The sequence below is a fragment of the Cupressus sempervirens genome, chromosome 6 (assembly GCF_028749045.1).
Source record: "Cupressus sempervirens isolate cs-2001-9-10 chromosome 6, ASM2874904v1, whole genome shotgun sequence".
NCBI classification, from domain to species: Eukaryota; Viridiplantae; Streptophyta; class Pinopsida; order Cupressales; family Cupressaceae; genus Cupressus; species Cupressus sempervirens.
In genome coordinates this window covers 502,589,376-502,601,321 of record NC_143123.1, presented here as the reverse complement: position 1 = coordinate 502,601,321, position 11,946 = coordinate 502,589,376, and positions in this window count along the sequence as shown.

Sequence of the window (11,946 nt, the reverse complement as noted above, 5' to 3'; positions counted from 1 at the left end):
TATATATATATATATATATTAAATCGAATATCGCAGTGAAGAAAACCTTTATTGAAAAATCAAATCGGAAATCACATTAGTGGGAAATATTTTATTAAAAATGTTATAAATTCGCATTGGGCGTGATTTGTACCCATACCCGTGCGGAGGTAAAGGCCTGCTGTTGCAGGACTATGATGATAGGGGTACTGCATACTCACTGTTAGTGCAGTGCCTGTGATCACAGGCACTGCGATGATAGGGGTACTACGTACCCACTGTCGGTGCAGTGCCTGCAACCATAGGTACTATGTACCACGACAGTGGGAGGGGGGATTAATTTATATGTTATTTTGGCTTTGCAATATGAATTTTGTCTTTGCAGTATGAATTTCAAGTTTTTCAAAATTGCAATGTTATTAAATTATTGAATGTTATAATTAGATATATAAGGATACATGTATATTAGTTATAAATAATTATTTTATTTAAAATGATTTGTATTGATGGATCATTCTTTAAAAAAAAAATGATTTAAAAATATGAATAATAATTTATCAATTATTATTATGGAGAGATATTAATAATTAACTTAATTAAACTTAGTTTAATTAACGTTAATCATTAGAATGTGTTATAAATCAAAGTTTTGAATTATGTAATTATTGGGTGCATTAGAATTGTTATTTGATTATTGGAACTCGATAGGGGTTTTTTGTAAACAACATTTATATAAACAATAAAACAATTAGAAATTTGAGTCTAATGGTTTTGGGAGACAAACTTTTGTCTATCAAACAAAAAGATGGGTTGGGAAAACGTACAAAATGTTCCTCCATTTATTATCCAAAATTGGAAATGGAAACTGAAAACCTCTAGATTTAATTCAATGATGTAATTTTAGCAAACCAAAACATGTGCTTGCATTGTGTATTCTTTATGTTTCTATTTTGGATTTTGGGTTGACTAGTGTTGACTAGTTATAGGACATCTACTAGAGGCTTGGGGGTTATGATTGTGATGTCATGATGATCTCTTATTTTTGATCTTTATAAACCCAACCATGGTTATGTGATGGAATGCTCTATGAAATGCTTGTATACTTGACCTATTCATTTTTGAGTCATCGATCAGTTATCCTTGGGATATTTTATAGTCGCCATGATGGAACTGAAATGTTATTTGATGATGTCATGTTGTGACATGTTTTGACTCAACAATTTTGGAGTCTTCGATCAATATGATTTGAGATATATTTTGGTTATTGAGAACCAATGGATACTTTTGATTATCAGTGATGCTTCAGTTGCCAATAGAGAGCTATTGTGGTCATGATTTTCTATGGATTCTTTTTAGTTGCTCATGGAGATTTGATGCTTTTATTGTGCATATTTGATGTTCTTATTATGGATTATCTTTTTTGATTTTGAGACTTATGATTCCATGAGCTTAGGGTAGGTTATCTGCTTGTAGTGACGGGAACTGGCTTGCAATGGGGGTCGGGGCCCTAAGAGGTTGCCAAGGTAACTCATTGTAAGTTGTTTAATAAGTGAAAACATTCACACCTAATACTAACTAAATGAACCTAAAAAGATAATTGTTTTGTTCTTGCCCATGCCTCGAGTGCTTGTATAGACTAGGATGGGAGTAGAGAGAACACTATGTTGTGACCTTGAATTCCATAGTATGCCTTGTCAGTATGAGAGGATACTAGTGGCTACATGAGGATTAGTAGGGACCCATAGAGTTTAGCTAACTACCAAGGTAACTTCTACATGATATATGTGATGAAACTTTCCCGCTTGCATAGTAGGTTTCCTATATGTCATTGGGAATTAGATGTCAAGCTATGATTGGAACCTTTGAGTTAGTACACTTTTAGGATTCCTTTACTTAGAGAGTATTTTTATGCTATGTGATTTTGATAGCCTATTTGGGACTTGAGATTATCTCCTCAGCACGGTGGGAGTGGACCACTTAGGTTCCACATAGTTGAGTGGTAGTGTTTTTCCACTCTTATCATTTGAGATCCATTTGAGACATCATGGATGATGTGTCCTTCATGATGGTGGATATGTATCCTTTCACTTATGATTAGCATATGTTAGATGATTTTATCTTATGCTTATATTTGGATGTTAGATTACTTTCTGCATATGATGTAGTATATGTTAAGAGTGACATTCCTATTATGTTAATACCAATGATCTCCTCGATAATTTGTAATGTTACGCATGGAGGGATGGCTAGGACCCACGATGGTAGATAATGATGCTATTAATGTTTGGGAGGAACCATGCACTTAGTTTATTATGTTTGATCTTTATGATGGATGTATATATCTTCTATGATGATGTATGATGTGTATCATATGGTTATCCTTACTTTGATGTATCATGGATTAGAATAGGATGATGGACCTTATTCCACATATGTATATTCTTTTAAGTTTTTCATACCTTATGACATGTATAGTGGATGATTGAGCATTTAGAAATGTAATGTATAAAAATTGGACTTATCATTATTATATCATGTGGTTGTTGTATTAGATGGATACAATAATGTTAGTTGATTTAGATGTAATTCAACGTTAAGGGATCCTTAAAGAATGTAACCTGTTATGTATGTTATGTTTACTTTTAGGTGGACATTGCTATTGCTTCCATTATTGTGTATAAGTTATATGTGGTATTTACTTTCATGTTTTAAAATTTAAAAAAAAAATGCTACCAAACTTAGTAAAACTTTAGGTTTATTCTTTGGATCCCTTGGCAGGGCATTACACATGTAGTCATCTTTGAGATGTACTGGTGGGATGGCACTAATTAAGATGAAGATGAACATAAACCCTATGCGTCACATGGATCTAGAGTGAAAAATGGTGGAGGTATCTAAGGGCCACTTCACACCTTGCCCAAAGGGCAAGGGTGAGAAGTAGTCAGTAATGAGCTGCTTTGTAGCCTACTTTAGGGGCAATAAAAGATGTAGGGTGTGATCATGAAGCCATATCACCTCTTAGAGATAAAGTGCCAAACACCTATGATCTATTTAGCTAAAGAAGGAGGTCAATGAGCTACATTGTTTGAACAAATAATAAAATCTACCTCTGATCTCATAATAAATAGGGAAATGGAAAATGAAGTGTAACTCAGTCTCGGTCATGGCCAATGTGAATAGCCTACAAATTTGGTCCTCTCTATCAATGTAAAAGAGTAAACATATAGTCTTTTACAAAATAAATTATTCTTTAAAAAGTAAGATTTTTCCAAAAAAAATTAAAATGCGTGTAAAATTAAAATACTTAAATAAAATAAGATTATCTAACATTTTTCATATTTACAATCATAGTCCAATCATGATTTTTAAATATTAGAAAGTTTGAAAGTTAAGCTAACATAAAATGGGAGAAATATATCTATATCATTGTCCTAAAAATAATATATTTTTAATTAATACTTCCAATGACAATACAACATAAAATAAAAAATAAGAGGCAGGCCTCTTTAAATATTACCCTAAACAAAATTGAACCCAACTTAATTCTAATGCTAAACCAAAATATGTTAAATTCAATTAAACTTTATACAATTGACATCTTAGGTCACCTAGAAGTTTATTCAAGATTTTTTTTTTAAAAGCATATAAAATCAAATGATACATAAAATTAGACTGAATCCCACCTTTAACTCTCTATTTTGTATCATACATTTAAAGTCAAGGTCAACCCAATCTTCACTAAGATTAGAAAATTAGTGTCACTTGATAAAATAATTCCTATGTCTAACTCTAACCATTATACAAAATAAAACTAAACTATAACCTTAATTTTTATCCTAGCTAAATCCTAAGTTATATCCTAACAAAATATGGTCATTTTATAAATTAGTCTTAATCTTAACCCTAACTTTGGCTTATATATCAAAATAATAAGTCTAGTTTATGAATTAATCATAACCCTAACCTTAGCTATTTCTCTAAATTCAGAATCAACCATAACCCAAAAAATAACTTATTCAAAAATTAGACTTATCACTAACCCTAACCCTGGTACAAATTATAACACAAATCCAGAACACTAAAATTGAATTATACATAAAATAGATTGGGTTTAGGGTTTATTTTAAATATGAAGTATATATTAACATTTAGATTTAAGTATTCATGATATAAACCCTAACTCTAAACCTAGTCCTTACCCTAATTATATCTCTATATGTAACCATGATTAAAGCCCAAATGTAAATTTAGTCTTAAAATTAAATGTAAACCTTACTCCTAATTTTAACCCCTAATTTTAAATCTTAACTATAAAGATAATTATAAGGATAATTCCTAACCTTTAATTCTAAACTAAACTCTAAATATAAATCCTAATATAGACCCTAAACCTAAATGTAATACTAGTCATAATAAATGGTGGCTAAGTAACAACAAAAATTGTCAAAGATTTTTGTAGGTATTTTTCTATTCCTCCATGTGATTCTAATAAGTGGGTGGACTTTTTTTTGTCTAAGTTTTTACTAACAACTCATCATTCAGTCTCTTAAAATGGGAGCAATGACAAATCCTTCTCTACTTTTATTGCAAGGACCAAGTGGAGTTGCAACTTTCAAAAATAGGACCTTAGATTAGAACCATTCATTTAGAGTTGTGGATACCAATTATTTATTTTTCATGACTAGAAGAGACAAGAAAATTGAGTTTTCAACAATTAGAGGACAAATAAAAGTAGAAATCTAAATCTTAATTGTGCTCAGATTTTTTTTAGTTCTCATATTTTTAAAATTGCTTTCCATAAATTGTTTCAATTATGGAAGGCTTTGATACACAGTGAAGCATAATTTATAATAGCTCAACTCCTTATGTAGGCTTCAATCAAATTTTTGAGATATTATTTGACAAGTGCACATGAATAATTAAAGAGTCCTTTACAAATTAATCAAAGCTCTTGAGAATGAGACTTTGTCAATTAATGGTGTACAAGAAATTGAGATAACTCAGATAGAATATGTTGTAATATTTGTATTTTGTAAAAGTAAATGCATTTCCATCCATGATGAAAGATGTCTATGATGATCATTGTGCAAACGAAGGTTGCAATATGATTTTAATCATGGAAGAATGTGTGGTGTACTTACATCATTATTGAGAAATTTACTCCATATAGTGGATTCACATCTTTCAATTTCCACTTATTACTTCATTTGAATAATTGTATTGGGAGATATAGTTCTCCTTTTAGATACTTATGAGAATAACAACATTTGATTCCACTATTCAAGAGATTTTTTCTTCAAGAATATTTGCAAATATTTGCAACATGTTACGTTTATCTTTGTGTTTGTGATATAAAAAATCTTTACATGCAATATATCACTAATATTTTTATAATTCAATTATGCATATGTTTGATGTGCTATTTCTAACTTTAAACCTAATCTAAAGCACAATTTTCAATTTTTACTCATTTGAAGTGTAACCATTACCTCAATAGCATTAAGTAACCCTACATGCTGCATTATTCACGCTAAGCATAATTGTCATTAACCAATGCTATAATTATAGATGAAAATAATAAAATCATAATACTACTTATGGATCATCACAATCCTTATATTGCTTTCTTATTCTAAGACGCATGTGAAATAAGAACAAGATGTACTACTAACTATTACTCTAAACCTAGCACTAACTCTAACTCTAATTGTAGTCCGACTTATTTCTCTAACCTTACCCATGATCATGAGAATGTACATATTATTTAATGGGTCATGAATATAATAATAAACTATATCTAGAATCCTAAACCTGACTCGCCATCTAATATAATAATAATTCATTGTACAATAATGATAAATACCTTATCACTAAACCTAACCTTGAGCCTATGTTGGTAGCTTATTACTAAACCTAATCCTATGTTGGTAATCATAGCCATATTTTTGATGCTAACTATAACTATAACCCTACTACTAACTCGATCAAAGGTAAAGGTCCTAACCCTAATGCAAACCCTATCCTTGACACTGACTCAACCCTAAATCTAACCATATATATAACCATGTCTTCAACCTCAAATCTAACTTTGAAAATAGTTTTAATTCTTTCCATTACATTACCAATGACAATCCATTACCTTTGTGTAAGTCTTATAGAAATTTGAACTATAAAAGTACATATAATCTAGAACCCTAGCCCTATCCATAAGTTGTTATCTATAACATTGGTTATAATCTTAAAAAGCTACATGTTTGATTCTTACTATAATTATAACCCTAACCCTAGAATTGGAACCCTATTCCTAATCATAATTGTAACACTATGCTCAACCCAACTTCTAAATGTAACCCTTTCCCAAATCATGTTTTCTAAGCATTAAATCTAATTGTAAGTTAGTCAATATTATATGTCCTAACCCTAACACTAACCATAACCCTAACCCTTACTCTAACCCTAATGATTACTCTAACTCCTACCACAATACTAACCCTAACCCTAATGTTATAGATAATGCTAAATTTAACTCTAACCCTAAATATAACTCTAACCCTAACTCTAACTCTAAGCCTAATTATTTTAACCTTAAATCTAAATGTAACCATAGTTTTACTACCATCCATTGCATTACACATTACCTTTGCAAGTCTTATAGAAAGCTTAAATATAACAATACATACATTCCAAAACCCTAACCATACTAGTATCTATAACTCTAATTAAAATCTTAAACACCTACATGTTTGATGCTTTCTCCAATTATGTTTTTGAGAATCTTGCCACTATACCAACTGCAAGAGCAATATCAAACCCTGTATGAACTACATACTACAATTTTCTCATCATTGATCTATATAAGGTCTAATTTACCTCTTTTGAATCATCATCTTTGGTAAGCTTTAATCCAATACACATGGGGGTTCCAACTGGTTTTGAATCCTCCATACCAAACTTCTTGAGTATCTCCTTGATATACTTAGACTGAGTGATGTAGATACCATTCTTGTTCTACTGTATCTGAAGACCAACAAAGAACTTAATCTCACCAAACATAGACATTTCAAATTCTTTGCATAGATCATCATTTTCTTTAAACAAATTATCATCCATAAATATTTCTTCCAAAAAAATCTTGTTATCTAGTCCTTCCTTGATGTACAAACTACTATTATCATTAGTTCTCTAGAAACCAATCAGAATAAGGTAGTTATGCAATCTCTCATACCATTCTCTAGGGGCTTGTTTTAGAGCATACAATGCTTTGTGTAATTTGCAAACCATATTTTTTTTGCCTGGATCAAAAAAACCTTTAGGTTGTTCAATGTAGACTTCTTCAACAAGAATACCATTGAGAAATGCAGATTTAACATCCATCTAATATATCTTAAATCCTTTATGTGTTGCTCATGCAAGTAAGGTCCTGACACCTTCCAATCTTGCAACAGGAGAAAAAGTTTTACCATAATCTATGCCTTCTTCTTGAGAATATTTTTTACACACCAATCTATCTTTGTTTTTTGATACCTTACCATCTTCATTCAACTTATTCCTGAATACCCATTTTGTTGCAATCACAATTTTATCTTCAGGCCTAGGTACGAGAGTCCAAGTTTTGTTCTTCTCTATTTTCTCTATTTCTTCATTCATAGCCCCAATCCAACTTTCATTTTCCAATGTATCTTTGACATTTCTAGGTTCAAAATCAATAAGTAAACATGTACCTTTTAGCTTACTTCTTCTCACAGTAACTTTTGATTTATCTCCAATAATTTGATCTGGTGCATGATGCCGCTTGGCATACTTGGCCAATATATGATCCTTGCCTCTTGAATGAATTACATTATCATTCTCTTGAACTTCAACTTCAGGTTCTGGTTGCTCAGACTAAGTAGGCATTGTCTTGGTAGCTTCAGAATGTGACTCGGATCCTTGTGACTCGGTTTGAACTTCTTGCAACTTAGTGACTGAGGAAGACTTGGGAGTATAAGTCTCTTGATTGATAGATGTGTCTAGGAATGTATCGAGTTCAATATAAAAAAATCTCATGTAATCCTCTGGCTCCTTCTTGCTTTCTTCTTCAGTCATTTCTACAAAAACATCAACTTTCACATGTGCACTTTCTATGATTTCATGAGTATATGAATTCAAACATCTATATGCCTTACTCTTGCAAGAATATCCATAAAATATACCTTCATCACCTTTCACATCAAACTTTCCTTTTCTAGATTCTTTCAAGATATAACATTTACTTCCAAATACTTTCAAGTAACTTACATTGGGTTTATAGCCATACCATAATTCATAGGGAGTTTTAAATGAGTCCTTCTTCAACTATACTTGGTTTAAGGTATGAACTATAGTGCTAATAGCTTCCTTCCAATATTTGATAGCAATGTTTTTTTTAATCATTAGAGTCCTTGCACAATCCATGATAGATTTGTTCCTCCTTTCAGCTATTCCATTCTACTCAGGGGTTCCAGGGGTTGATACCTGTCTTTTGATTCCTCTTTCAATTCAAAAATTATTGAATTCATTGGAGATGAATTCACCACATCTATCTAATCTTAAGCATTTCAATCTTTTCCTTGTTTTCTTCTCTACTCTTGCCAAATACCATTTGAACTTCTCAAATGCTTTTGACTTCTCTCTTAGAAACATAATAGTAATCATTCTAAAGTAGTCATCAACAAAAAGAATGAAGAAATTTTCTCCACTATAGCTCTCAATTCCAATAGGTCCACACAAATTAGTATGCACAATTTCCAAGATATCTTCAGACAAATAGTTTTTTCTTTTAAAACTAGTCTTTCCCATTTTGCCAATCTAACAATTCTTGCATAGACCAACATTAGGTTTCTTCAAACTAGGAATGCCTCTTACTTTCATAAATTTTCTTATCTTCACCATGTTATCAAAATTTACATGACATAACCTTCTATTCCATAACCATCTTTCTTCAATTTGAGCAATAAAACATAAACACTCACCGAGATCAAGATAAAACAAGTTACCTCTTGTTTGTTTCCCTGATCCAATTAGTTTTGTTTTGTCATCCAATGATCTTTCCTTGCCATGCATGAATTCCACCTTGAATATAATATTGATTAGATGTACCACACTCAATATATTATGCTTTAGTCCTTCAATCCAATAGGCATTATCACATATAAGTTCTTTGGTTAATGAGATTCGTCCTCTTCCTTTTATGCAGCAAGGTTCATTGTTTCCAAACCTTAAACTACACCATCATAGTCTTCAAAGTGTTCAAACTTTATTTTGTCACCAGTCATATGATGTGAACATCCACTGTCTATGATCCATGTATCATTTTTCTCACATCAGAGATAAATGCCATCTTATCTTCTTCATCATTATTAGATTCATCCTTCACAACAATGTAAACTATTCCATCTTCATTTTTATTAGAATCGTTATCCATAAAACATGTTTTCTTATCTTTTTCCTTGAATGATTTGAAATCCTTCTTGCCATTGCACTTATGACCTTTCTTCTCATCCTTGTTTGTTTTGTTTGGGCACTTGGCTATAATATGACCAATTTCTTCACATGAAAAATAGATTAGGGGAACTTTACCTTTGTATTTTCCTCTGCCTCTAGAATATTTCCTTGCAAGTAGAGCTTTAATAACTTCAAGATCACTATCAGAACTTTCCTTTGATTCTTCTTCACTTTTTTACTGAGTATCCTTTATTTTCTTTCCTTTTTCCTTAAGTGAAAGCTTGGCCTCAAATGTAAATTCAATATTCTTGAAAGTTGGAACATAATTTTCATAGTTATCTAGCTCAAAGACTGTCTATTTTCCTACCATGGTATCCAAAGTTATCTTATGATTTGTCTCACATCTTCATTCTTGAATAGTAGATACTCTAATTGCATAAATGGGAAGCAATGTTCTAAGAACTTTACTTACAATAGTTGCTTCCTTGTTCTCTCCTCCAAAAGCTTTGATTGCATTGACACTTGCTTTGATCCTTTCAACATATTTGGCAATGTTTTCATCCTCTCTCATTCTCATCTGATCATATTGTCCTCTAAGGCTGTCTACTTTGGCTCTCCTCACATTGTAATCACCACCATAGATATCCTTTACCTTGTTCCACATTTCAAAGGTAGTTTTTTAGTCCTTGACATCATCAAATTCCTCATAGCTTAGAGCAGATGCAATGCCTATCATCATGGTGTTATGAGTCTTTTTCTCAGCAATGTCACCAATAGATAATGTACCAGAAGGAGTTGTGTATTCTTCCTCAAGGTATTTCAGTCTTGAATCACCAATGGAAGCCAAATGAAGTCTCATGAGTCCCTATCATGCTGAAAGGTTATCTCTATTAAGCCTTGGAATTTCTCTTTTGTAAGACATCCTGATCTTTAGTTTAGGTCCTTGAAACCTTTCCTGCAAGCACCAAAAGCTTTGATACCAATTGTAGGGAGGGGGGGGGAGAGGGTGCGTGAATCAGTTACCACAAAAATAAATCCATAGATCCCTTAGATTTTTGATAAAACTATTTACTACTGTCACTTGGTAAACATACTTAAAATGTTGTAACTTGGTAAATGCAGTGTATGTTATACTTTAACAGATCATAAACATTCACAGTGATTAACATAAAAGAAATAACATGAACACATGAGACACCAAATTTAACGTTGAAACTCAATATGGGAAAAACCACCAAGTATCTAGCTACTAATTTTCACTCTTCTGAAGTGAGCCCTGTTAGGAGCCAACCTAGTTAAAGGTTACAAAACACACTGTTAGGTGTGACGTTGTTAGAGGATTTAATAACCCTATAAAGAGTGGCCTTACAAAAGGTCATTAGAACAATTCAATGGAACTATCACCTTGTTAGAGGATTTACAACTACCTATTAAAAAAACTTTGATAAGAGATTTTGGAATCAATGCTACAATGGTAAGAAAGTAACAATGAAATGACTTGAATGAGATGCAACTGAATTGTTGATTATAGATCTCTATTCTGCTTTACACTAGATCCTTCTTGGTTGAATATAACTTTGCTGCTCCTCAAGGATATTTGATCATCCTTCAAATTTGCTCATGCTTTCCTCTCCAAACAATCAATACACTTGCATACTCATATTTTCCTTTTCAAACTTAACCTTTCATTTATACCCTTCTAAATATCAAGTTAGCTCATTTACAACTTATAATGACCAATAATTATTACCTCAGTTGGCTAGAAACAATACTTAAAAAAATCAAACTTCATATCAAAAAATTGACAAAATCCTTCATTGGCCGACCTAGCTTGGTAAACACTGATCTTGAATAGATTTCCTATGTTGACCAATAGATGCTTGGTTAACACTATGAGCTTGCAAAAAAATCTTTGGAAACTGAGTGAACTCAGTGACCACTAACTTTGATAATATTTTCCTTTTTTAACTAGGAGAGCTTGATAACACTGTTTTCTACTACAATTTCCTTCGATGCTTGAGTTAGCTTGGTAGACACTGTCTATGAAGAGTAATCTTCAAGAATGCTTGATAGACAAGGAAAATTGCTTTGCATTTCTCAATGGTATTCTTGTTGAAGAAGTCTACATTGAAAAACTTGAAGGTTTTGTTGACCCAAACAAAAAGGAAATTGTTTGCAAATTACACAAAGCATTGTATGGTCTAAAAAAAGCCCCTAGAGCATGGTATGAGAGATTGCATAACTACCTTATTTAAATTGGTTTCTAGAGAACTAATTATAACAGTAGTTCGTACATCAAGGAAGGACCAGATAACAAGATTGTTTTGGTAGACATATTTTTGGATGATACTTTGTTTATAGGAAATGATGATCTATGCAAACAATTTTTAGAGAAAATGAAGAAAGAATTTGAAATGTCTATGTTTGGTGAGATTAAGTTATTTGTTGGTCTTCACATATAGTAGAGCAAGAATGGTATCTCTATCACTCAGTCTAAGTATATCA